We start from the raw sequence: 24796 nt of genomic DNA, 5'->3' as shown, positions 1-24796 counted from the left end.
GGTGATTCCCCAGCCCCACAGAGAGGAGACAGGGACATGAGACTGGAAGGACCATGAGTCTGTTTTCTGGGATGCCACTTATATATCCCCTGTGAGAGTGGTCTTGAGCCTCTCTGGGGGAGGAGCTGTGTTTGATGGGCTTTGAAGGAGCAGGTTTGGGGAGGAGCTATGTGAGTTGGAGCTCCCACCCAAACATTCCAGACTCTTTGGGTATAGGGATGCTGGTTCAAGTCTGACTACTTTCTGCGGATATGGGGCGATGTGGGGAAGAGGAGTCGGAATTGGTGAGCTCATATTCAGCAGGAGATGTCAGTGGAGGAGCATCTGGTTAATTGTCATCCTGGAGACCTCAGGCATCTGTTTTTTAAGGAAGCAAAGAAGGCAAGTTTCTAGGAAAAAATAGATCATTAACATCTGCCCTAGTTGTACTGTAAAGATGAATGAACAGAGAGGAAGAGCAGATAGGCCCTTTATAGGGGCATCTAGAAAACTGGAGGGTGGTGGGTCCCAGCTGCTGGACAGACCATATATCTTGAATAGGTGCCCATTTGACCCTGGAGAGATGGTACCAGCATGGATGTTCCAGGAGTTTGGCAAGCCGAGGGGGTGGTGAGGATCACAGTATAAGGTCCTGTCCATCGGGGCTCAAGACACTTAGGAGCTAGCTGTTTGATAAGTACTTTGTCCCCTGGGGAGAGTGGGGCAGGCTAAGGAGCAGTTGGGTCTGTTGGTGTTGAGGCAAAGAGATGGCTGTCAGCTTGTGAAAGGAGAAGGGACCTTAGAAGAGAGAGGTAGGGGAGATACCCAGCCAGTGGGGTTTAGGCTGGGAGGTGGTGATTGAGGAGGAAGGGCCTTCTGTAAAGAAGCTTAAAAGGGCTCAAGCCTGTAGGAGAGCATGGGGTGTTCCGGAGATGGGTAAGGGCAATGGGGAGAAGGAAGGGCCAAGATAACCTGAGTTCAGTGGAGAGCTTGGTGAGCTGTTGTTTGGTGAGTCCACTGGCCTTCTCAACCTTTCCTGAGGATAAAGGTGTCAACCATAGTTAGGAGGTAACAGAGTCCCTTAGGTGTGGGCATATGAATGAAGTCCACCTGCCAATCCTCACCTGGTTGGTGTCCTCAAAGCTTGTGCAGATGCTGACATATCAAGAGGGCTCCTGTGCATGGACCTGTGAAATACTCAGGAGATTGTGGGGGCTAATGTGAGTGTGGCCCCCAAAAAGGCTGAGCACATTGTGACTAAGCAGAAAGGTAAGCGGGTGTGACCAGAAAAAGAGTGTGAGAAGAATCACCATGCAAGTATGCAGGGAAGTGTCAGGGTCTTAAGTGAGAAGGAAGGGAACCTGTCTACCTGCATGACAGAAATTGGTGAGGAACTGTAGGACTTGAGTGTGATGTCAAAACAGAATAGGTAGGTCCCATGTCCAAAAGAAAGTCAGTGGACTTACCTGTTACCTGCTGCATCACCCTAGGCTCCAAGAGGGCAATGGGAGTCATTAGGTCTAGGTCTTGTCAGTTCTCCACCAGGCTTATGAGTTCTCAGTTGCCAGTGTTGGTGAGGCTGGACCTCCATGGCATGGCATAGAGGACCAGCTGTATGGGGGCATTCTGATTTCCAGTGCCCAGGCTGTCAGCAGACAGGACATGGCCTCTGGGGTGGCTGGGGTCAGAGCAATACTGTGAACAGTGACCCTGCTTGCCGCATTTGAAGCAGGTTTTTGGCAGAGTTGACTTTGGCTGAGTTCCAGCAAGATGGAGCCTCATGGCCAGCTTCCCTTGTATCCCTTGTAGGGGACACTGATGGCCCCGGAGCAGCTGCTAAGACTTGGGCTTGGAGCATATTCTGTTGCAGCCTTGTCTGTTGGGTTGACTCAGCTGTCATTCTCGAGCATTAAAAACTTTAGGAACCATTTTCACCAATTCCTGTGGGGGAGTTTGGGGATCCTCCTCAGCCTTTCTTGTAATATCTGACGCTGACTGAGAAATGAAATGGGTGGGAAGGCAGGAGTCTGGCAAGACCGAGTATAAGAAGAAACCGGGGAAGATTTGGGGGTGTTAGTCCAGTGTGTAGGTTGAGGCATTGGGAGATGGGGGAGCAGTGGGGGGAGGGGAGGACAGGAAGGAAGGTAAGGAGGAGGAATTTGGTCTTAGATTTGTGGCCCTGGAGGAGAAGGTTGGGTAGGTAGAGTTTGAGGGAAGTGGGCAAGGGGAGGGGCGGGGTCAGTGTCTCCAGCAGTGAATGGACAGGTGCTGTGAGACACTGGCCCCTGTAGGGAGGGCAGGAGCACAGAACCCAAAAAACCGTGGACATAGGGCAATACTGTAACCCCAATTTGAATAGATTCTGTAAAAGACCCCACGGGCATTTGGCGATCAGGTTTTGAATGGCTAGTGCTGTTTTTCAAGTCTATGCTGGGGACCCAACTTCTGGAGAAGGCGTCCAATGGAACAAAGGCAGCCCTTTACTCTGGAATGGGTTGGGGTGGAGTGGAGGCAGCCCTTTCCCCCTGGAAAGGGTCAGGTGGAACGGAGGCAGTCCTGTGCTCCAGAAGGGGTCTGGGGCCTGGTGTGACTGTGTCTCTAGCAAGACACTCTGAAAAATGAAGAGGCCCTGGGCCTCCTAGGCAATGGCTTGAAAAGGAAACTTAGCTAGCCAGGAGCCAATGCAGATGCTTGTGCAGACAGCTCAGTCTGACAGAGAGCAGGTGTTGGGGAGAGGGGTGTTTTCCCACCAAGTGGCTCTGGGCCAGTGGGGAAAAATCAACCCCTCCTCTGTGGAACCTTCAGATAATAAGTTTAAGGCCCCCTGAAGGCCTCTTCGCTGTCTCAACAAACTCAATCAGACCAAATCAGGAAAAGTCCAGGTTTAATGGGTAAAGCGCTCCCAGGAGATTTCCTGGTTCCCCACAGAGAGGAGAAGGGGAAAAGAGTGGAAGAACCACCAGTCTGTTTTCTGGGATGCCACTTACATATCCCCTGTGGGAGTGGTCTAGTGCCTCTCTGGGGGAGGAGCTGTATTTGATGGGCCCTGAAGGGGCAGTTTTGGAGAGGAGCTGTGTGAGGTGGATCTCCCCCCCAAACATTCCAGACTCTTTGGGTATGGGGATACCAGGGTGCCAGGGCTTGAGGTGGAGCTCCCATCCTCGCACAGGCAAGAGCAGTTTTTTACCCAAATGGCTATTTTTGCCAAGAAGAAGATAAACTCCACATGGAGTGTCTTCGACGTCCCTCTTCCTTTTTGAAGTAAATCAGTGCTGCCAGGAGCAGAAGTGTCTCACTGTCCAGAAAGTCTAAGTTTTTAAAACATTTAGATGCCATTTTCTGAGGGTCTTTGAAGTGTTTGAAGATTACCTACCTAACTGAAGTTTATCTATGTATACCTAGAAGACTAAGCTAACATGACTATAAATTTGATTATCATGGATGACTAATTATTAATCTGTATTTCTTTTTTTTTTTTTTTTGGTTTTTCAAGACAGGGTTTCCCTGTGTAGCTTTGCACCTTTTCCTGGAACTAACTTGGTAACCCAGGCTGGCCTCGAACTCACAGAGATCCGCCTGGCTCTGCCTCCCAAGTGCTGGGATTACAGGCGTGCACCACTACCGCCCGGCTTAATCTGTATTTCTTAATTATCCATTATAATTTAAATGACTTACATAAACATAATACCTTGAGAGTAGAAATATATATGCAGTATAACAAAATTAACTTTAAATTTGTATCAATAAACTAAAATCTATAGCACTGTAAAACATTTCAAACAAGTTGTTGCTCTTTAAAAGTAGATTCAATAATTTACCCTTTTATCTTTTTTTTTTTTGGTTTTTCGAGACAGGGTTTCTCTGTGTAGCTTTGTGCCTTTCCTGGATCTCGCTCTGTAGACCAGGCTGGCCTCGAACTCACAGAGATCGGCCTGGCTCTGCCTCCTGAGTGCTGGGATTAAAGGCGTGTGCCACCCCCCCCCCTTTTATCTTATCATATCTCTATCCCCTTTTCTTCTTTAGAAAGATATTGACTATGACCAATAACAATTTGTAATCAATCTCTAAACAAAGACAAATATCCACAATCCAGTTTTGGGAGATGTGGGCATAGTTTTCTAGGCTATTTCCTGCTGACAGGGGGCAGTGGTTGTCTTTTGGGGATCCTGAAAAATTCGAGATAATGGTCAAGTCCTGGAAAGAACAGCTATAACCTTTGTTAATAGGTACCATCTGTTAAGATTCAGGAGGTCTCTCTTGATCAAATCTGATCTATCTTAACCTGGAACAAATCCATAGCCTCTCATTTCCTGTGCAAAAGCAGAGCCTCCTTTCCAAAGCAACATTATCTTAGATCCAAATTTTGAAATCAAGATACCTTAAAAATACATATATTGGTTTAACTTATCAACTTTTATAATCAAATGTCTCTCTCCAGTTAAAAATACCAAAGACAATGTAATCCAGATTCTCTGTGTGATTTTTATCTTCATGTGGCTTATTTGTTTTTATTACTTTTACTTTCCCTTTAAAGACTTTTTAAAACTATCTGTTTCTTTATATTACCATCTATATTCCTTTTCCAATCTCTTTTAAGCTTACATATATTTTTATACACATTGTAAACTGTTTAGAGGTTTATTCCATCTGAATCTCTTTTATTGTGAATCTATTGCTTTAAACTGAAGAGTGGTTAGAACAGAGGCATTGGCTGATGACTCCTCCCACCTCAGTTTTTCAGCATGGTGGTGGTACATTTACCACCAGCTCTGGGAGCCATGCTACTACCAACTCTCGGGAGCAGTGGGTCTATGCCACCATTAAAGCAGCGTGTAGCCCAGAAACAATTTTTTGTCTGTACTAGAAAAAGCTAAATCTGCCATGCAGTGTGCTGTGCATGGCTTGGAGAAACCTCTGTGTGGGAATCCACCATGCTGTAGCTCCAGTCTGAATGCCATGAATCCACCATACTGTAGCTCATGGCTGGCCTGAGACACAACGAGGAAGCTGTTTATAGCTCCATTGTTGTGTGTTTAGAAGCCCTTTTTAACTCTTTTATGCCTTATGGAAATTCGAGCGCCTCACATTGGTACACCAAATGTAGTCAGAAGTTTTCCTGTGTCCTGGCCAGTGAGCGGTTAGGACAAATCTCTCCCACTCCCATTCCCCAAGTACACACACAGAGGCAGGCTTATATTAATTTTAACTGCTTGGCCATTAACTCAGCCTTATTACTGACTAGCTCTTACACTTAAATTAGCCTATGATTCTTATCTATGTTTAGCCACAAGGCTTGTCACCTTTTCTCAGTTCTGCCTTGACATCTTGCTTCCTCTGTGTCTGGCTGGTGACTCCTGACTCAGCCTTCCTCTTCTCAGAATTCTCCTCATCTGCTCACCCAGCCTATACTTCCTGCCTGGCTACTGGCCAATCAGTACTTTATTTATCAACCAATCAGAGCAACATACATTCACAGCATACTAAATGATATCCCATAGCAAGGTTCAAATTTTATTATCTTTTGATTAAATTCTTTTTATTCTTCAATTTGAGGGAACAGGTTTCACACTATTTATTCCTTGTGAACAAAGCACATACCCACACTCCAGCACACATGCACATGCAAGCACACACAGAAGTTTGTAGTTTTACATATTTTATTCAACCTTGAATCCTGGAATACATTCATGCTCATACCATAATCCATGATGTTTCCTGCTGGTGTTCATTATTTTTAGTCTCCTTAGACATGAAGAAATTTTGCATCCAGCTTCATGATGGAATGAGCAGGGTCATGTTGTCTTCTTTTTTATTTTCATTTTTTATTAAGAATATTTTTTATTCATTTTTGCATACCAATGACAGAGCCATCTCTCATTCCTGACATCATTTATGCCCCAGGGCTGGAGAGTTACTTAAATTTCTCATTGAGGTGTCTTTGGATTTCCTTCTGTTCCTTTCATTCCTCACCCTCCCTTTTCTCTGATGCAGTCAAGAAGACAAACTCAGGAAGGAGTGTGAAAGTGTGAATGGGTGAGAGTACAGGTGACCAGGGTCTCAGAAGGTGGTGGGCTTTCCTATGTGCAATCCAACCAGGGTCTCTGGGCACCAAGCCCAGGGAACCACCAAAATTTGGGAAACAAACTTAGAAACACTTCTGTGAAAATGTGATCTGAGTGTCTGTGCAGATGTCAAGCATTCTGTGCAATTTTCCAACTTCAGAAATTTATCCCATGAGTTGCCAAGATACCTTCATTTCTCTGCAGGTGCCCTGGCCTGTAGGGTCTCTGTCATCCTGGCTGAGACTCTTTGCTCTATTGGAGTCTAGAGAGAGACAACTGCTTACACTTTTTCAGAATCTGTGGAGCAAGTTACTAGGGAAAGAGGCCCCTCAGAATAGGTCATTTTTCCCCAGAGTCACAAACAACCATCTGCTGGATAGTGCTCAGTTCCAAATAACAGCCTTTTGTTTCCTCAGTTTCTGGTTATTTACTGCCATCTATGAAGGAAACCTGTGTGTGAGGAAGAAGGCAGAGAGAGAGAGAGAGAGAGAGAGAGAGAGAGAGAGAGAGAGAGAGAGAGATCCAAGGTATCTGTTGGGTTCTCTGCAGCCTCATCTTGGTTTAGCATATGACTACCTGCCCAATGGATTTTCTTAGGGTAAGGCACCCATGGAAGTGGACTCTCAATTAGCAAGAACCAGTAGGCCACAGGACAGCTCAGAAATTTGCAAAATTCATGTGGCTTGCAGGCTTATCTCTTTCTCTCATTATATTTGTGATTCTTTGGGTAGTTTTTTATTTTCTTTGTCAGTCTTATGTGCAGTAGCTATAATTTAAGATGGAAATTCTCTTCTTTCTCAAATATTTGCCTTAAGATCCAGCAGGGGGCTAGTGCTTCTTAATTCTCTTATCTGGAACTACTAATTACAACTCCTAATCCTGGGAACTTCCCTAACTCAGTGGAGATAGTTAGGTACATTTGAGAAAACAGCATGTGGAACATTGCCTCACAGTTCTGGAAAGGAGAGTATGACATGCATACACTGAATATGGAAAATGCCTAGGGAATACGCATAGTGCCACCTGTCAAGAGTAAGTTCCCTAGACACCAAGCCAATAGAATCAATGATAGGGCCTAGTATGAACGAAGGGAAAAATGCAGTGTAAAATATGGGATGGACAAATCCATCTTTACCACACACATTGGTGGAAGAAGTGTGGTATAGAGGGATGGCAAAAGAGTGCCTTACCTAAGTCTGTCTTATACAGAGAGATTGAAACACGGGGCCCTCTTGTAGAAAAGGAAGACTGTATAAAAGCATATCTTGCAGATATGAAAGAATTGTTTGTGTTTGAATATTGTTGTCCTTAAAGCATTGTCTGTTATTTTTTAATTTTGCAACTGACAGCGGCTGCCAGCTGACATCAGTGCTGCAGAGCAGGTTGTGTCTGGCTCAATATTTAACTAAGTCTGCAAAATGCTGAACTCTATATCTGGAATAAGGTTGTGTAGGGGGTGGGAAAGTGTACTTGGGGAGGTATAAAGGGGAACTATGAAGGCTTTTCACGGTGATTGTGATGTTTTTCTTAAAATGTGGTTTATTTTTTTAAAGTAAAAAATAGGAGCCAATTATAAAGCTGTTTGTGTAGGCAAAACTGGTAAAAAAATTTAAAGTATAAATAAAGACAGTTTAAGTTATTTTGGGCCACTTGAGTGCAATCCACTTGGTGATCATTATTTTTCTTTGTTCAGATGCCCCCTCCTGACCTCAGGACCTGTACCTGAACTGAGATTAGACCCAGGCAGGTATCAGTTCAGTATCAGAGAGATAGTGGATAGGATCTGGGGTCAACATTCTGAGGAATTAAACCCAGGACTTTACCACACTCCCTGTTTTCTATCTTTATTTTGTGCTTCATTGGAAGAAATCTATTCTGAGGACAGTGTGGAGCTTGAGAGTTGAGTGAGCACCCTGCCCCCATTGGCAGTGCTAAGAACTAGGGCCCCTATTTAGTCCAGAGGGCCTTTTTTGTTCTCCCCATCTAGACCCTCAGGAAGATCCACAGCTGACCCCTCCCTTCTGCAAACACCTGCCTCCTGTGTGCTCTGGTCTCATTCTACCCTGGTTTTTTTTTTTTTTTTTTTTTGGAACCACATGTCTGCTTCCTCCTTTTCCCTTTGGGGGTCCTTGGCATCTGTCTGGTTGTTAACATGCTCCTAGGATCTCAGGAGGTCATGTGACTAAATGAGTCTTGATGTTCCCAATACCACCACCCATTCACTAAGGTGTCACAAGAGACATCCTCTTGGCCAGGCTCTCTGAAGAGGTTAAAGTTAGAGCAAAGGGCAAATTCCTTAGCCAGGCTGAGACAACATGTTAATAAAGGCAGAGTGTATGCAGCACAAAATGTTTGGAGGAAACAAAGCAGAGTAAAGGCATTGACTGTGTGGACCAGAGAAGGCCAGTGTGAATCACCAGGGAAGACACTGAGAGGTGTCTTCTGAGGGGAAGCCTGGATAGAGACGTCCACAGAGATGTCTAAGAAACCAGCAACTGTAGGCAGAAGACACAGCAGAGGCAAATAACTCAAGCAGGAAGACATATTGTGTGATTTGAGACAAGACAACAATGTTCAGAATGTCAGGATAACAGGTCATATTGTAGGGATTCCCAATAGCCAATAAGAAAATCAAGAAACAGCCATATTATCCGGTCAGGGTCCTTGACTCTGGGAGCAACCACACCCCTTTCCTTCTGCAACAACCTTTCCTTTCCCTCTCTCCCCATTCCAGCTTTTAAACATTCTATAGCAAAGTTCCCAATAGGGATATAAATTACGCTATGTGAATGACAAAGAAGCAAAGGACATATAAAACATTTTGTTCCAGATATTTGGATCTCTGACTTTGTGGAGAAATCCCACATACTATGCTAGTACACAATAAAGACTGCTTCATGAAAAAAAAAAAAGCCTCAGGGTCCCATTTCTTTGTTCTGAAAGCATGATGGCTAGGGAATTTGCTTCATCAAAATGCAGAGAAGAAACTGAGAAAGCCTAATGAACAACAAGAAAAGGGGCCTATCATGTTCCTAGAAAGGCTAAAGGATCATATGAAAAAGTGGTTGGAATTATACATTAGTAAAGGAATGTGTAACTATCAATGGCCAGACATAGTAAAAATGTTTAAAAGAACTGAGTGACAAAAGGGTAAAGACTTAAAAAAATCTATGGAGAGAGGTGCAACATGTCTATTTAGGAAGAAACAAAGAAAAACAGAAGCCAAAGGCTGACTGTTAACTATGACAATCTACACTAATAATGGTGGACATGGACAAAGGTCTGGGAAATCATGGTCCAAATATAAGGAAAACTAATGCTATCAACATAGGGAAAGGGACATTTTTCCATCTTAAAATTATAGCAAAAATAGAGGTCTTCATGCATTTTAGCGAGGATGAAGAGTCAGTGAACGATGTCTTTTGTCATCTGAACTGCAATCACACAGTTAACTGTGGGGCTGTTTGATTCCATGCTTTCCTTCCTGCCTTTTCTTTTTGGAGGACTGTTCCCTCACATCAGAGTCATTTTGATAATGTGACACACATCTTGTTAAAATATAAACATTTTTCTAACCACACAGAGGGAGAAAAAAAGATATGATATTCCAAGTGGAGAAAAAAATTCACTAAAAAAATAGCTTGTGTTGGGAGGGGAGCTGGAGAGTAAAGAAGACTTTTTGTCCTTACAGAGGACTCAGATTCAATTCCTGCGCCATAAATGGTGGTTCATAAGCATCCATACTTCTAGTTCCAGGAGATATGATGCTCTCTTTTCCACATATGCACAAATAGGTAAAACACTCACACATAAAATAAAATGAGTAAATCTAATTCTGTTTATATATTATGGATTCCAGTTTCCTGTTTTTGTGGGATGCCTGAATATTCAAATGAGTGGGTTTCTGATTCTTGTGCCTTCTTTTTGGCTCTTTCCTTCTGTTTATTTGTCCATTCAAATTTAATGTGATAGTCTTTCTTTTAATCTCTATGGTGATATTTTGTCACATACTAATAAAATTTGACTCAAGATCAGAGAACAGAGCTAGACATACAGTTACCCATGCAGGTCAGGCAATGGTGGCACACATTTTTAATCCTAGCCCTCAGGAGGCAAAGGCAGACATCCGTTTGGATCTCTGTGAGTTCAAGGCCACCCTAGATTACATGAGATTAATCTAGTCTAAAAGAAACAGAGCCAGTCAGGGTGGCACACATCTTTAATACCAGCATTTGTGATCTCAGATCTCTGCTATGAGTATTTGGGAAGCATGCTTACCATTAATCCAAGCACTGGTAAGATGGACACAGGAAGTGATATGGCTGGGCAGAGAAAGGCATACAAGGCAGGAGTAGAACTAACGCAAGGCTCTTTCGGCTGAGGACTCAGAGGCATTTATTCACAAAATTCATGGAGAGAGGATCTTGCCTCCCCTTTTAGCCTGAGGATTTATGAGTGGTGAGAAGTTTCTCTAGTGGTTTGTTCCTTTGTCTCTCTGACCTTTCAGTATGTACCCCAATATATGGATCCGACTTTTTAATAAGACCAATTAGGACTCGGGCAACAAATCTCATTGCATTTTATTTTGTTTTATTTTAATATTTCATCTTAGAATCCTATCCTTTTCTAATGACATAAAGAAAGGGAGTAGATCCAGATGGAAGGGCTTCCTTCCTGCCTGTAGCTACTAGTTCCATAAATGTTTTTGTGGGCTTTCCCTTCCAGGCTGCCACTCAGAAGACAATCAGACAGATGCCACGGTGCCAGAAAGGGGATAGTATCGATGAGACACATGATCCAGGGAATACCAGGAGAGAGTGAGGTAGGTTTTACTTGCAGAAAAGAGGTAAGGGTCAGCTGTGGTTGCTTCTGATGGCCAAGGGATGGAGAACAAAAAAGGCATCCTCTGGACTAAACTGGAACCTAAGTCCTTAGCACTGCAGATAGGGACAGAAAACTCACCCAACTGTCCGGATTGGCACCATCCTCAGGCTGTGTGTCCTCCGCTGAAGTGTCTGTCAGAAGAACAAACAGAATGTCTCCTGACCAGAGTCTAGGGATGACTCTGACCCTTAGTTTTCTGTATTGCCCCAGGTGTGGACAGAGAATCAGGGAGTGTTGTGATATCCAGGGTCTATAGTGAGAAGTTCAGACCCAAATAGCAAAGACCCCAGAGCCTCTCCACCACCCCTGCAATGCTGAGTCCTCAGACATCTCCCTCCCCAGGACCCTCTTTATCTCACAAAGGATTTCTTCCTGGGTGGAAGCAGCTGGATTGCATCTGGAGAGACAAGAAGATGTCAGTTGTCAGTGAGGTGTGTCAGGAAGGTGGGGTCTATGTCTCTGGTCATGAGTTACCTCTTCTGGGAGCTTCTGTCTCTGGTTACTGGCTCTACAGCTCCTGTGGGAAGTTGCAGTTCTGTATCTTTCTGGGCTGCAAGAGAGAGAAGAGTCTCAGCTTTCCCCTCCCTCCAGGCATGTACAGGGAAGGAAGGAAGGAAGGATCCTTTACAACATGGGTGAGTGAGCAAATGTCCCAGGACATGGTGAAGCTCACAGAACCACTGACATTGCACAGGTTCTGAGATCATGTTCTTTCTGATCTGAGATCAGCAAGTGTTTCTAAACTACCCAGCCCATTTGACAGTTCCCTGGGACTGGTGTTCTGATCCCCTGTTTGGATATTCACAGGGGAACCTACCACCAGCTGAAACCCAGGTCACCCACACCTTACTCACCATCTTTCCTGAATTTTCCCTGATGCCTTCGTCGTAGAAGGAGGAAGATGAGGATGAAGAGGAACAGGAGGAAGGCCACAGAGACTCCGACCAGAGCCTTCAGGTACCCTTCCAGTCCTGAGACACAAGTGACGTCATGAGTGGCGAATGTTGCTGCTTAACTGAGTACCTACAGCTCAGTGACAGATCCGTGCTGGGTCTTTGCACTCATCATCTGCCCTCCTCACAATCTTATGTAAGGATGAAATGTCTCTTTTTTTTCTGTCTCCACAGTTCACCAGCCTCAGATCACCTGACTGGAAGTGGCAGAGCTGGGAGTTGAACCCAGGGCCTCTTAGTTCCATCTCTTCTCTCCACCAGAGCAGAGCCTCCTGACTGGAGCAGAGGAGTCTCAATGGCCTGCCATGGCCCTCTGCCCCACTTTCCACACACCACCACCACTGTGGGACAGACCCACTGAGGAATCAGGTTCTGGGGTCTCCTCTGTCAGGAGAAGTCACAGCCATGGCCAGCACTGAAAGAAATTTAGACATGTGGGCCAGGCTTCTCCTCTTTTTATTCAGAGAAACAGCAACCAATCCAGAAAGGGAAAGGCTGGTCCAAGTCAGCATCTCCTGAAGCAGCTGTATCAAGCCTATAACTAGCTTTTGCCCATCTGGGTCCCACCTTCCAACAGAGTCCTTATTATACTCCTGGGGCCTGACTCCATGCAGTTGAGAGAGGTTTGTTCTCAGGGCCTTAGAGGCAGGATGGGGAGGCAAATATCTGGGATCCCTGCCCTCCATATCACCGACCTGCCCCATCCTCCAGACAAAACCAGAACATCTATCTCTCTCTGGATGCCACCTTCTGTATCCCAACCTCTAAGTCCTGGGTCTTTGCGAACTTTTTTGGGATCTCTATTTGCTTCCCTTACTCACAAACTAAACTGTCAGAGAAATGAGGACTTCAGTGAGCTGAGAGCTGTGAGGCAGCCTGGGGATGGAGCATACCCTCTGCACTGAGGTGCCTGATACTCACCAGCTGTTGGCATAGGTCTTGAGGGTGGTGGGCTGGCGGCTCCAATTGGTTTTAGGAAACAGAACAAGAGGGGATGAGGGTTAGATGCCAACCTAGGGGCCTGTCTCTGCTCACTATCCTGTAACCTCTCCAAGATCCTCATGCTGTCTACCTGAAACCTAGATTGCAATAAAGGATGGAGTGGACATTATGAGAATGACTGCTGCTGGCTTCCACTTCTCTGGCAGGGAAATCGCCTTCTGACTAACCTTCCTATTGTCCCCTTAATCCCAACCAAGTCAAGGGGTCTCCTAGGGTTTGGATTGTAAGTCACGCTGAGAGTTCAGGGTCACCTCACCTGTGACAGTGAGCTCCACAGGGGCTCTGGCTTGTGTCAGCAGGTAGGAAGATGAGTGCCTAGAACCATAGCACCTGTAGGTGCCTGAGATGTCAGAGGTCACAGCACTCATGGAGAATTCTGCCTGGAACTCCTGAACTTGAAACTTTGATTTTAGTCGCTGGGGTTGTTGAGCTGCTCCCTCCTTAGAAAGAATGAAAGTGTCCACCTGGTCTGTTGACTGACACAGCAGGGTCACATTGTCTCCTGAGTGTACTGTGGAGTTAGGTTTCACTGAGAGGGAAGGACTGAAGGGAAGCTGTCCTAAATAGAAAAGGGATGGTGAGAGGCTGCCTTCATTGTTCTGAGATGACACCTCACCTGGGTCTGCCCTGAGTACCTTGGACTCTGTCTCTTTTCTCTGACTTAGCCCCTGTCCTATTCTCCTGCCTCTACATCTGTTTCTGAATAAGATCCCTGCCCCTCATCCCAGCCATCACCCCTTTAACTCCCCCATGTGTGCCCAAGCAGAGGTTAGGTACCAGAGGGAATCTATTTAGTTACTCACCTGTGATCAGGATGTCCAGGGGATCACTGGAGGCTGACCACTCGGAGAGGAAGTTTTGTGCACCATAGCATCTGTATTGGCCTCCAGTAAAGGGGGTCACAGAGCCCAGTGTGAAGTTGGCCAAGGAGACGCCACTCTGGATCCACTGGACACCATTCTGGGTGAAGTCAGCTCCTCCCAACTTGTACAGAGCAAATCTCTCATAGTTGACGTCAGAGCAACACTGCAGGGTGAGGCTCTTCCCAGGGTCCAGGATCTGGCCTTGGTGACTCAGCAAGGAGGGCTTCTTGGAGAGGCCTAGAGGGAAGGTGACAGGCAGTGTTTGAGGAGCTGGTTTTTATTGTCCCCCATGTTACTGTGTCACAGAAGGGATGGAGAACTTGGCCTTGTTCTCAGGCTTCTTTCGGGTCTGTGTGCACCAGGAATTTTGGCTTCCTTCTTTATGCAGAACATACATTTCTGCATCCAGGGCCTCCTGACACCAAATTGTCATGGAAGTTCCTGGGGTAACCGCAGAGCCTGGCACAGCTTTGATGGTCGGTTTGTGGAGGATCCCTGCTAGGAAGAAGGATAGAGGAGGTGGGTGTATCTGACAATGGTGTGGAGAAAGTCTCACTTGTGGGTTGCAAATTTATTTATTCTTAATTTATTCTGCTGTCATACAATGCATCCTGACAGCAGCCTCCTTGCCTCCACTCTCTCCCCCAAATCAACTGCTCCTCTGTTTCCCTTTAGAGGAGAAGAGGCTTCTCAGTACTATTAACCAAACATGGCATAACAATATTCAATAAGACTAGTCACACACCCTTGTGGTGATAATCTAATTGTACTGAATTATTATTTTGATTGTATGTTAATAAACAAAGTTGTCTGGGAGTCAGAGCTATTAGAGCCATAGCAAGAGTGTGGCGGTGGTGGCACACGCCTTTAATCCCATAAGATATCTGTGTGTTCAGGGTCAGAGCTATTAGAGCCATAGCAAGAGTGTGGCGGTGGTGGCACACGCCTTTAATCCCATAAGATCTCTGTGTGTTCAGGGATACAGCCAGCATTGGAGACATATGCCTTTAAGACCTAGGGGGCTGTACATTCAGACAGTGACGAGGCAGTCATGTGTTTGGGTTTACAACCAATGAGAAGGCAGAACAACATACTTTAAAAATACGAACCGACAGGAAGTAGGTCTCTTTTCGCGAAGCTGGGACAGCAGGAGGAAGGGTGAGATTTTAGCTCTGAGCTCTGACTTCTCGGCTTTCTCTTTTACATTGTTTCTGTGTTTCTTATTTAATAAGACGGTTGGTTACATCAACATCTGGCGCCCGAACAGGGACCTACTTCCTTTTAAAAAAAAGAAAGGGGAAGTGCTGTGGGACGGTCTGTATGTCAAATTGCTCTGATTGGTCAATAAATAAAACACTGATTGGCCAGTGGCCAGGCAGGAAGTAGGTGGGACAAGGAGAGAGGAGAATTCTGGGAAGCAGAAGGCTGAGGCAGAGAGACACTGCAGCCGCCGCCATGACCAGCAGCATGTGAAGATGCCGGTAAGCCACCAGCCACGTGGCAAGGTATAGATTTATGGAAATGGATTAATTTAAGATAAAAGAACAGTTAGCAAGAAGCCTGCCACGGCCATACAGTTTGTAAGCAATATAAGTCTCTGTGTTTACTTGGTTGGGTCTGAGCGGCTGTGGGACTGGCGGGTGACAAAGATTTGTCCTGACTGTGGGCAAAGCAGGAAAACTCTAGCTACACACCCTCATGTAATTGCTGCACAAATCAATCCAATAGGAAGAAAAATATCCTATATGTAGCAATGGATTCAGAGATTTCGCATTCCCATTGCTATGAATCTAACAAAAACACCAAGCTAGCCAGGCCATGGTGGCACACGCCTTGAATCCCACCACTCAGGAGACAGATGCAGGGAGATCTCTGTGCGTTCAAGGCCAGCCTGGTCTACAGAGTGAGATCCAGGAAAGACAGGGCTACACAGTGAAACTCTAAAAAATAAAACAAAAAAAATATAACCTAGGGTAAACCATCACAGCATGTGTGCCGAGGGTCTGTGGCAGACACATACAGGCTCCATGGCTGCTGCTTCAACTCTGTGAGCCCTCATGATCCCTGCTTAGTAGATTCTCCTGGTGTCCTCAACCATTCTGGCTCCTACAACCCTTCCTCCCTCTCTTCTGTGGATTTTCCAAGCTCTTGTGGGTGGTACATGAGCTGATCCAGAGTAACAGAAGGTATCATAAGGATTCATCTCTGTCCTGGACCTCCTGGGCTTTGCTGTTACTCTCTGCCTTGGATTCTGTGTCTTGTGTCCCACACTCTCTACCATGCTCTGTGTCAATGGCCTAAGGAGCCCTGACTGCTCACATATATCACACACCACACACTACTCACCAAGGCCTCTCTGAGGATCTGTATCATTTCAACATCATTCTAGAGAAAGACTGAGGTTCCTCACCTGAGAACAGGAGCTCCAGACAGTCACTAGGTTCTGACCATACCAATGGGCTTCTCCAATAATTGCTGTAGCATTGAAATGTCCACCTTTGGCTGGAGGTCACAGGGCCCACAGAGTACAGGGCCTTGTAGTGCTGAGTAGAATAGTCATACTCTGAATCCAGCATTTGTGAGATATTCCGTGTTCCTTTCCCAGTCAGAATGAACCTGTGGTATCGTTATTTTGAGACACACTGGAGGGTTACATGTCCTCCCTCAGTTACCACAGGGCTGGGCTGGGCTGACAGACTGGGTTTACTGTGTGCTCCTAGGAGAGAAGGAGAAATCAGTTAAATCTATCAGACCTCACTATCCTGCTTGGCTCTAGGTGGGGTTAGCCCTGTGAACAGAACCAATTCTTGACAGTCAAGGCTAAGGCTGGGGAGTCTGTGTGTCCTCTCACCTGTCACCACCAGCTCCAGGGAGTCACTGAACTCTGACCATCCATCTTGAGTCTGATATCGACATTGATATTGCCCTGCTTGCTTGTCGTCTACTTTTGGGATTGAGAATTCTGCCTTGTTCTTAGGCTTCTGTGGACTCTCTGTGCTCCGTAGAAACTGGAGTCCCTCTTTATACAGTATGTATTGTTTGGCTACTCTGGTCCCCTTACACAAGAAGGTCACTGTAGTCTGCTTGTAGACCACAGAGTCTGGCTGAACTGTGAGGACAGGCTTAGGGAGGGCCTCTACAAAGAAAAAGAGCAGCCAGAACTCAGGACAGCCATCATCCAATTGTAGTCCTCAACCCCAGCCATCCAGCCATCCCCAGGGGCAGCACACATGTGTTGATCTCCATCCTCACTGCCCAGGCATGGCTCCAGGATTGTTCAGAGGTGAAGGTCAGGACATCTGCAGACACTCACTCACCTGCCAGCACTGGGATTCTGACGCTCACAGTCAGTCCTGGAAGAGAGTTCCCTGTGAGAGGTTTGTCCCTGAAGCTTGAGCAGGTCCTCCCCTCTGCAGAACCTCCTGAGACCCTGGGGTTTCCTGATGGGACCAGTGCTGGGCTGTGGGGCAGCATCAACCCTAGACCACAGTATCCCCTCCCCATCTCCACATCTCACCCAGACAGAGCAGGACTGTGAAGGTGAAGGTCATGGCATCTCCTCCTGGAGGCTGCAACTGTGCTCATGGGCAGAGCTACAGAGACTGTCTGGATGGACAGGAGACACAGGGTGTGGTCTCTGGAGGCTGGGCAATCCCCATGACATGGTTGTACTCTAGCAGCCCAACAGGAAGGGGAAGTGCCCTCCTCAGGACCCAGGCTCTGACTTCCCCAAGGCTGTGGCTAGGTCAGGCAGTAGACTCTGCAATCAATTCTTTGATGGATGACATTTCCATAACCCCATAATTTTCTGTCTCCTTTTGTCCTAATCTTTGTCAGGGCCAGATGGTATCAGACATGTATGACTATTACACATAAGAAATATAAATTTAGCCAGGTGGTGGTGCAAGCCTTTAATCCCAGAACTCAGGAGGCAGAGCCAAGTGGATCTCTCTGAGTTCGAGCCCAGTCTGGTCTACAGAGCAAGATCTAGGACAGGCAACAAAACTACACAAGAAGTCCTATCCTCAAAAAAAAAAAAAAAGAAATATAAATTTGCGTGTGAGTTTGCTTTATACACTTTCACTTTTTATTTGAAATATCTACACATATTCAGATGTTTGAAGGTTTGTGTGAAGACTCTCATTGTGTACATCTTTATGGAGTAAAATATAATCCTCTTCCTCAATGTCTCAAGTGCTTGGTATAAATGTGCACCACTATTTCTGGTTGTTTGTTCGTTTTTGATATGTGTACTTTCCATTACAACTTTAAATTACACTTATTTTTAATTTACACTTATTTCTTTAGATCACATTTACTTTTTTCTTTATATGTGTGTGCATTCACATGTGCCACAGCACACACAGGAAGGTCAGAGGACAAGTACAGGAGGCAGTTTTCTCATTACACAGTACGGATCAGAGTCAGGGTTGAAGGTTGGCAGCAGCACTTACACACTGATCTGTGTTACTAGGTCCAATCTTAGCACCATCACTCCTTTGTCCTTCTGCTTCAGTTAAAAAAATCACCAGATCTCAGGCGTCCTAAGCCAAACAAGTACCCATTTTATTTGACTTTCTTGGGGCGCAGGCTGTCTATGTGGCCACCCTTCTTCTTGAGGCATTTGACTGCACAAGGTGCAGGTGTGGGCAGCACTTGGGCAGCTGTGCATGGTCTTGTCACAGCAGTACTTCTGCAGAAACAGACACAGGGATGGCTCTATGATGTCATCACCAAGGGACAGCACCAGGTGCAGAGTTGGACTCTTTCTGGACTTTGCCATTGTCTAGGGTGCAGCCATGTGTGGGCGCCATGGGCCCTGGCCCCCGACTGTGAGTGGCTGCGGCCTTGCTTGCTGACCTTGATCAGACGTCCTCCCTATTCAGATTCCCTGCCGGTATCCACCCTTCTGAATGCTTAAGGGAAGTTCCTTGTTTGTGTATCCTGCATTTTGGGCATTAACAACTTAGATGCAAGAATGTAGAACATTGGGTCTGGAATGTAGACCATTGGTAGTGAACTTCTGCCCTCCGGGGGTTCCTCCATTTGTACTGTAAGCCTGTATTTAAGGTTTCTTCCCTCTTTCAATAAACGGCGTTCCACATCCAGTCGTGGCGAATGACTCACTGTCTCTTGTCTCTATTTTTAATCCGCAGCCCTTAGCTCAGACATGGTAAATGGGTATCGGTAATGCGGGAGTTACCGCTACAGCCATGCTCTATCTGCTGGCAGCAATTTCCAGCTGCTGCTGGTCAGGTGGGATGCCTCCCTTGTCTTGGATCATCACCTTGCCATTCTCCATGAAGTGACTGGGTTCAACCTTGACAGTAGTGATCTTCCCCTTCAGGGCTTTGCCAAAGATCTGCGTGTTGGTGTTTGTTGGCCAAATAGTTGAAGAGAAAGAGAACTCAGTAAAAATATTTTATTTCTTTTTACTTTTTGTGCTAGACATTGATGGCAGGACCTCCAGTGTTCTCCTACTCCTGAGCCATACTCCACTTCTGAGCCACATCTACTTTATCCTGCAATTTTCAATTTCTGATCTTAAAAATTTTCATCTGCTATTTTTTTCTTATCCTTATGGGTATAATTATTTTTGTTGTTGATACAAGACAGGTTCTCTCTGGAATCCTGGCTATCCTAGAGCTAGTTATGTAGACCAGGATGAGTGAGAAATCACAGAAATCCTCCTGTCTCTGCTTCCCAAGTGTTTAGATGAAAGGTGTGGACCACCAAACCTGGCCATAAGTTTAATTTTTGACATATTTTAAAATTATTTATTGTGAAACATTACATTACAATACACTTCATTTCTATATTGCATTAGTAATCCATATTGGGTTTTAATTTTTAAATTGTCTGAAAATATCATATCTGTATGTAGTATGTTTTGATGGAATTCATCTTCCCACATCTTCCCTTTTTCCACACCCTCACTAACTGTTTCCTTACTCACTGACCTGATTTTCTTTTTGATTCCTTCTGTGACCTGCTAGTTGTTAAAAATCCATTGTCTTTCCTTACACATCTAACTTTCTATTTTCTTCCTCTCATGTTGCTCAATTTGTGCTTCCTATATTCTAGAGCATATTACCAGGGTCCACACCATTAAGGAAAACTGACTCTCCTTCTCCCAGTAGATATCAGATGCCAATAGCTCTTCATCTTTGGATGAGACTTTGTGTCCAACTCCCATCCCCATACTGGATTTTTTCTTCATTGAGCTTGTGGACTTGTAGATATCATCACAACCAAGGTGAGCTCAGATGTTTTTTGCAGTGCCCAGAAAAAAGTTTATTTTTCAGCCTCCTCTTCACTAATGATCCCATGCTATGATTGTGTCACATGGGGAAAATTCTCTAACCTAGAATTACTTCAAAGGATGTGTCCAGGGCTCACACATGTCCTGTTTCTCACATGGAGAATGATATAGAAGTCACTGAGTATTTCCCTCTTTTGTTGCTGAGCTCAAAGGACATCCTTAATTTCCTCTTTGTATCAATGTCATTGTGAATAATTACCATCTTGTAAATCTGCCTATGTATGTCCTTTACTAAATCAGAAAAAGGCTCAGTTGGTAGAGTACTTGTGTGACATTCTTGGATGTCTGGGTTTGATCCCCAGTACTGTATAAATATGATGCTGTGGCTCATGTCTTTTGACTTCATCATTCAGGAGTTAGAGCTAAGAGTATCAGGAGTTTAAGGAAACTCTATGCAATGAGTTTGGGGTCAGCCTGGGCTATATCAGGCCCTATCACATAAAAGGGGAAAAAGTCCCTTAGAGTATGTGGTGAACATGATCAGATACATTTCATGGGTATAATTATCTTCAAAGAAATAATGAAAATGTATTTAGTATAAAGGGCCCACACTGGGGATATGTCCAAGTATTTCATTACATCCATTTCTAAGGGATATTCCTATCCTAGCACCTGCATCTTTTGCACCCCTGTGAGTTGTCATGTCCAGTGTGTCTCATGGATACAGTGTCTCTTTTCTATTGATTTCATGGGCAGCTGCATTTCCTGACCTGAGAACAAGAGATGGGGCCATGCCATTTGAACTAGTCAGGGTTTCACTGAGTGCTGTGAGCTCATTCACACAAACCAACCCACAGGCATCTCTGTCAGTGAGAAGACATGCTGCCCTCTCCTGGTTGTGTAGCAGGAGTTCCTGCAGAGCCTTGCAGCTGGCCTGTGTTTTGTAGCACTGGACTTTGATCTGCCATTTGTGGTTGTTATCTTTTGTGCTGGATAACCTCTGTTTGAAGTATGTAAATATTATCTCAGTTCTTCCTGAATGGTTCAAACCTATATATGACTTGGCTGTAGTAGGTATCAGAAAACTGAGACATCCTGGGCCTGAGAATTGCTTTGGCATTTGTTTTCTCTGGGAAGCTTTAGATTAGAGGTTTTGGTATGGGGAAATTGGCTTGCTAAGGTGTAAATTGTATAACAACAGAAAAGCCTCATGTGAAGCAAACATCAGTCAGTTCACTAGAAGCTGGTTCTCCTGCCCTGGAAAAATCTAATATTTCTCCTGGTGTGTCCCTGTTTTTTCCATGCCCTGTGAGAAACTGAACATCCGCACTTCACATGGTGAATTGAGCTCCATGTGATGAACTTGCCTCAGATGACTGACAGACACACATGGCATCTCATCTGTCCTCTCTGACACAGATGTTCAGATGTAGGGTTCCAGCAGAGGCATCTTGTTTGCTGGTGGATATGCACTCCCTGGGATGTAGGATCATGGTTCTTCTCCAACTTTGACCCATGATCTCCATCTGTATCACTCCACATGGAGCACAATTACTGACCACATGAATAGATTGACTCTGTGAGTCCTGTAAACCTGTGTGTCCATCAGAGTGTGCCCAGCTGAGGAGAGTTCCTGTTGCTTTTCACAAACAGCTCATGGTGGAATTCAGGAGAGTCTCTGTCTTGAGTCCACCTCATTATTGGGCAGAATTTCAGTGGTTGGATCTTGAGTGCAGGCTCTGTGTTTGTTTGACTCTCTTTAATGTCACACTGTATCTAGTGTTTTGCTCTTTTGGGCAGTGAGTGATTTTCTATCCCTTTCCAAGTATGTTCAGATCTTGGTTATTGACTTTTGATAAAATTATTCTTCAGTTCTCAGGAACACATTTCTCGTTATGTAATCCCTGTTAATGAGGCACACACATCCACACCCTATCACACATGCATATGCACTCACACACACGAGTCTGAAGTTTTACCTTTTTAACCCAAACTTGGGAGTATGCTCATGTTGATCATGTCTATCAATACATCCATTTGCCAGGATGTGTTTCCTCCTTATACTTAGTTCAGGATTTTTCATAGATCACTAGACAGGAAGAAATTTTTGACACAGCTTCAAGATGGAAAAAGCAGGGTCCTGTCTTCTCCTAAGGACACCATCAGGCCTGGCTGCACCGACAGAGAAGGCTGTATAGAAAGCTGTGTGGGAGAGAAGGGTGTTCAAATAGCTTCTTACATTTCTGTGGTGGTATTGTGTTCCCCCAAATATTTTGCACCCTAATAAACTTATCTGGGGTGTAGCAAGAGTTTTCCTGCCTTGCCCCCAGTCAGGACAAATCTTTGTCACCTGCCAGTCCCACAGCCGCTCAGACCCAACCAAGTAATCACAGAGACTTATATTACTTACAAACTGTATGGCCTTGGCAGGCTTCTTGCTAACTGTTCTTATAGCTTAAATTAATCCATTTCTATAAATCTATAGCTTGCCACATGGCTCATGGCTTACCGGCGTCTTCACATTCTGCTTATCCTGGTGGTGGCTGGCAGTGACTCCTTCTGCCTTCCTATTCTTTCTTTTCTCTTCTCTGTTAGTCCTGCCTATACTTCCTGCCTAGCCACTGGCCAATCAGTATTTTATTTATTGACCAATCAGAGCAACACATTTGTCAAACAGAACACTGGGGTCAGAGACAGAATAGCCACTAGATACAAAGGCTAGAAAATGGTGGCACTCACACCTTTAATCCTAGCATTTCAGAGGTAGAAATCCCTCTGGATCTCTGTGAGTTCATGGCCACATTGGAAACAGCCAGGCATGGTGACTCAGGCCTTTAATCTCAGAAAGCGATCCTTTAATCCCAGGAAGTGATGGTAGAAAGCAGAAAGGTATATAAGGTGTGAGGACCAGAAACTAGAAGCATTTGGCCTAGTTAAGAATTCAGCTGAGACCCATTCTGGGTGAGGACTCAGAGGCATCCAGTCTGAGGAAACAAGACCAGCTAAGGATCCAGCGAGGTGAGGTAGTTGTGACTTGTTCTGTCTCTCTGATCTTCCAACTTCACCCCAATACCTGGCTCACAGGTTTGATTTTATTAATAAGAACTTTTAAGATTCATGCTACACATTTTCTCAGCTGAAATCTCACCATGCCAGCCTCTGAGGACTTGTGTTTCTCTGTCTCTTAATACTTGTCCACTCCCATCACTGTGCTCTTCAACTTTCTCCCTCCAGGAATCCATCCTTACTATGCTTATCACCTTCTGGAATCCTCCAGCGGCTCCTGTGTCAAGTGTAGACTTCTGACAATTCCTGCTGGACTCACCTTCTACAATAGAATGTCCAGCAGCTCACCGGGGGCAGAGAGAACAATACAGCTCTGTGCATTATATTGTTTTTTCTGCCACCAGCTGCTCAAATAGCCCAAGGGGAGGTCACACTGAGAGAACCCATTCTAAGCTTTTGTCCAGAGAACATGGAGTTGTCAGTTTCTCCATCTCTGGCCATCAGAGAGACACTGGACTGTCAGCCTCTCCAATAGTCTAGTGATGAATTCCTGGAGCCCTCCTGATGCAGTTACCATAGGGTCACCTTAGGCAAGAAATGTCCACTGTGGAGGAAGGTGAGTTCTTTTTAAAATATGTTTTTAATGGAAATAGAATTACATCACTTTTCCCCTCCATCCATCCCTACCCTCTAGCCCTTCCCAGGCACCCTTCCTCCAAAGTCTCACATGCCTCCCACTCTCAAGTGTATAACTTCTTTTTATTTGCCTATCATCATTATTTTATGTGTGTACATATGTGTGCACAAATATATAAATACGTTCTGCTGAGTCAGTCTGTTTTTGTTGTTTGTGTGTATCATTTCAGATACACACAATTTCAGATACCCTCATCAAGAAAGCCTTTCTTTACAGTAAATGGAGGCTGTCATATAAAATCACAACTGGATACAAAAGGAGAGACCCATGAATTGTGGGGAGTATAGCCACAAAGGATACTTCTACATCATAAATCCTGCATCTAGGTTCCAAGGAACACGACAGAAGAGGGTGCAGAAAGATTGTAAGAGTCAGAACACCAGGAATTGTTCAGCAAAACAGATTCTCTCTCTTTCTTTCTTTCTTTCTTTCTTTCTTTCTTTCTTTCTTTCTTTCTTTCTTTCTTTCTTTCTTTCTCTCTCTCTCTCTCTCTCTCTCTCTCTCTCTCTTCCTCTTTCTTCTCTTTCACATTCTTTCTCATTGTATGTTTCTATAGGTTTCTCTAAGCCTCTGTTTTCCTGTCTCTGTCTCTGTCTCTGTCTCTCTCTTTCTGTGTGTGTGTGTGTATTAGATGCAGCTTGTGTCCTGATCTGAATTTTCTGTGTGGGAAGAATAGGTTTGCTGGGGATAGATTGGCTCTCCTGATTGTGCACATCAGGAAAGGATTCTGTGACACTGGAGGAAGAAGAGTCTTTGGGATATTATCAGCACGGCAGAAGGTAGGGACCAGAGCAGAAGTATAAAGTGTATTGAGTAAAGGATGAAGTGTGGACAGAGTCCCAGAGTGCTACAAATGGTGGATGAATCAAGAGTATAGACAGATGTCTTGAGTCTGCACTGCACTTTGCCTGTGCTGATGTAATACAACAGCTCAGATTGGGACTGTGAGAATGGAAGGATGGATAAGCTGAACAGGGCTCTTCCGTCCTGAGATTGATTGCATCATTAACCATGGCCATCACAGATAGTGACAGAGCAGGTTTCCAAAGTTATGCAAGCCCTAGATGACTCTCGGGAAGCTGACTTCC

The 24796-nt window shown here is 45.0% G+C and overlaps 1 protein-coding gene across 3 annotated transcripts in view; it reads right to left on the bottom strand.

Annotated features, from left to right (window-relative positions):
- Positions 1-16731, bottom strand: part of LOC121820863 (paired immunoglobulin-like receptor B) — a 30716-nt gene extending 13985 nt beyond the window's left edge. The window contains exons 1-3 of one of the 3 annotated variants that reach the window (XR_013050331.1): positions 16595-16731; positions 16154-16459; positions 13992-14238 (exon numbers count right to left, since the gene is read on the bottom strand). The gene's annotated coding sequence lies outside the window, so the exon portion shown is untranslated. The other 2 variants (XR_013050330.1, XR_013050329.1) reach the window with 2 other exon arrangements.
- Positions 16732-24796: the final 8065 nt, after the last annotated feature.

This window comes from Peromyscus maniculatus, chromosome 1 (genome assembly GCF_049852395.1).
Source record: "Peromyscus maniculatus bairdii isolate BWxNUB_F1_BW_parent chromosome 1, HU_Pman_BW_mat_3.1, whole genome shotgun sequence".
Classification (NCBI taxonomy): domain Eukaryota; kingdom Metazoa; phylum Chordata; class Mammalia; order Rodentia; family Cricetidae; genus Peromyscus; species Peromyscus maniculatus.
Note: the sequence above shows the minus strand (reverse complement) of the source record. Positions and strands in the feature narration are given on the sequence as shown.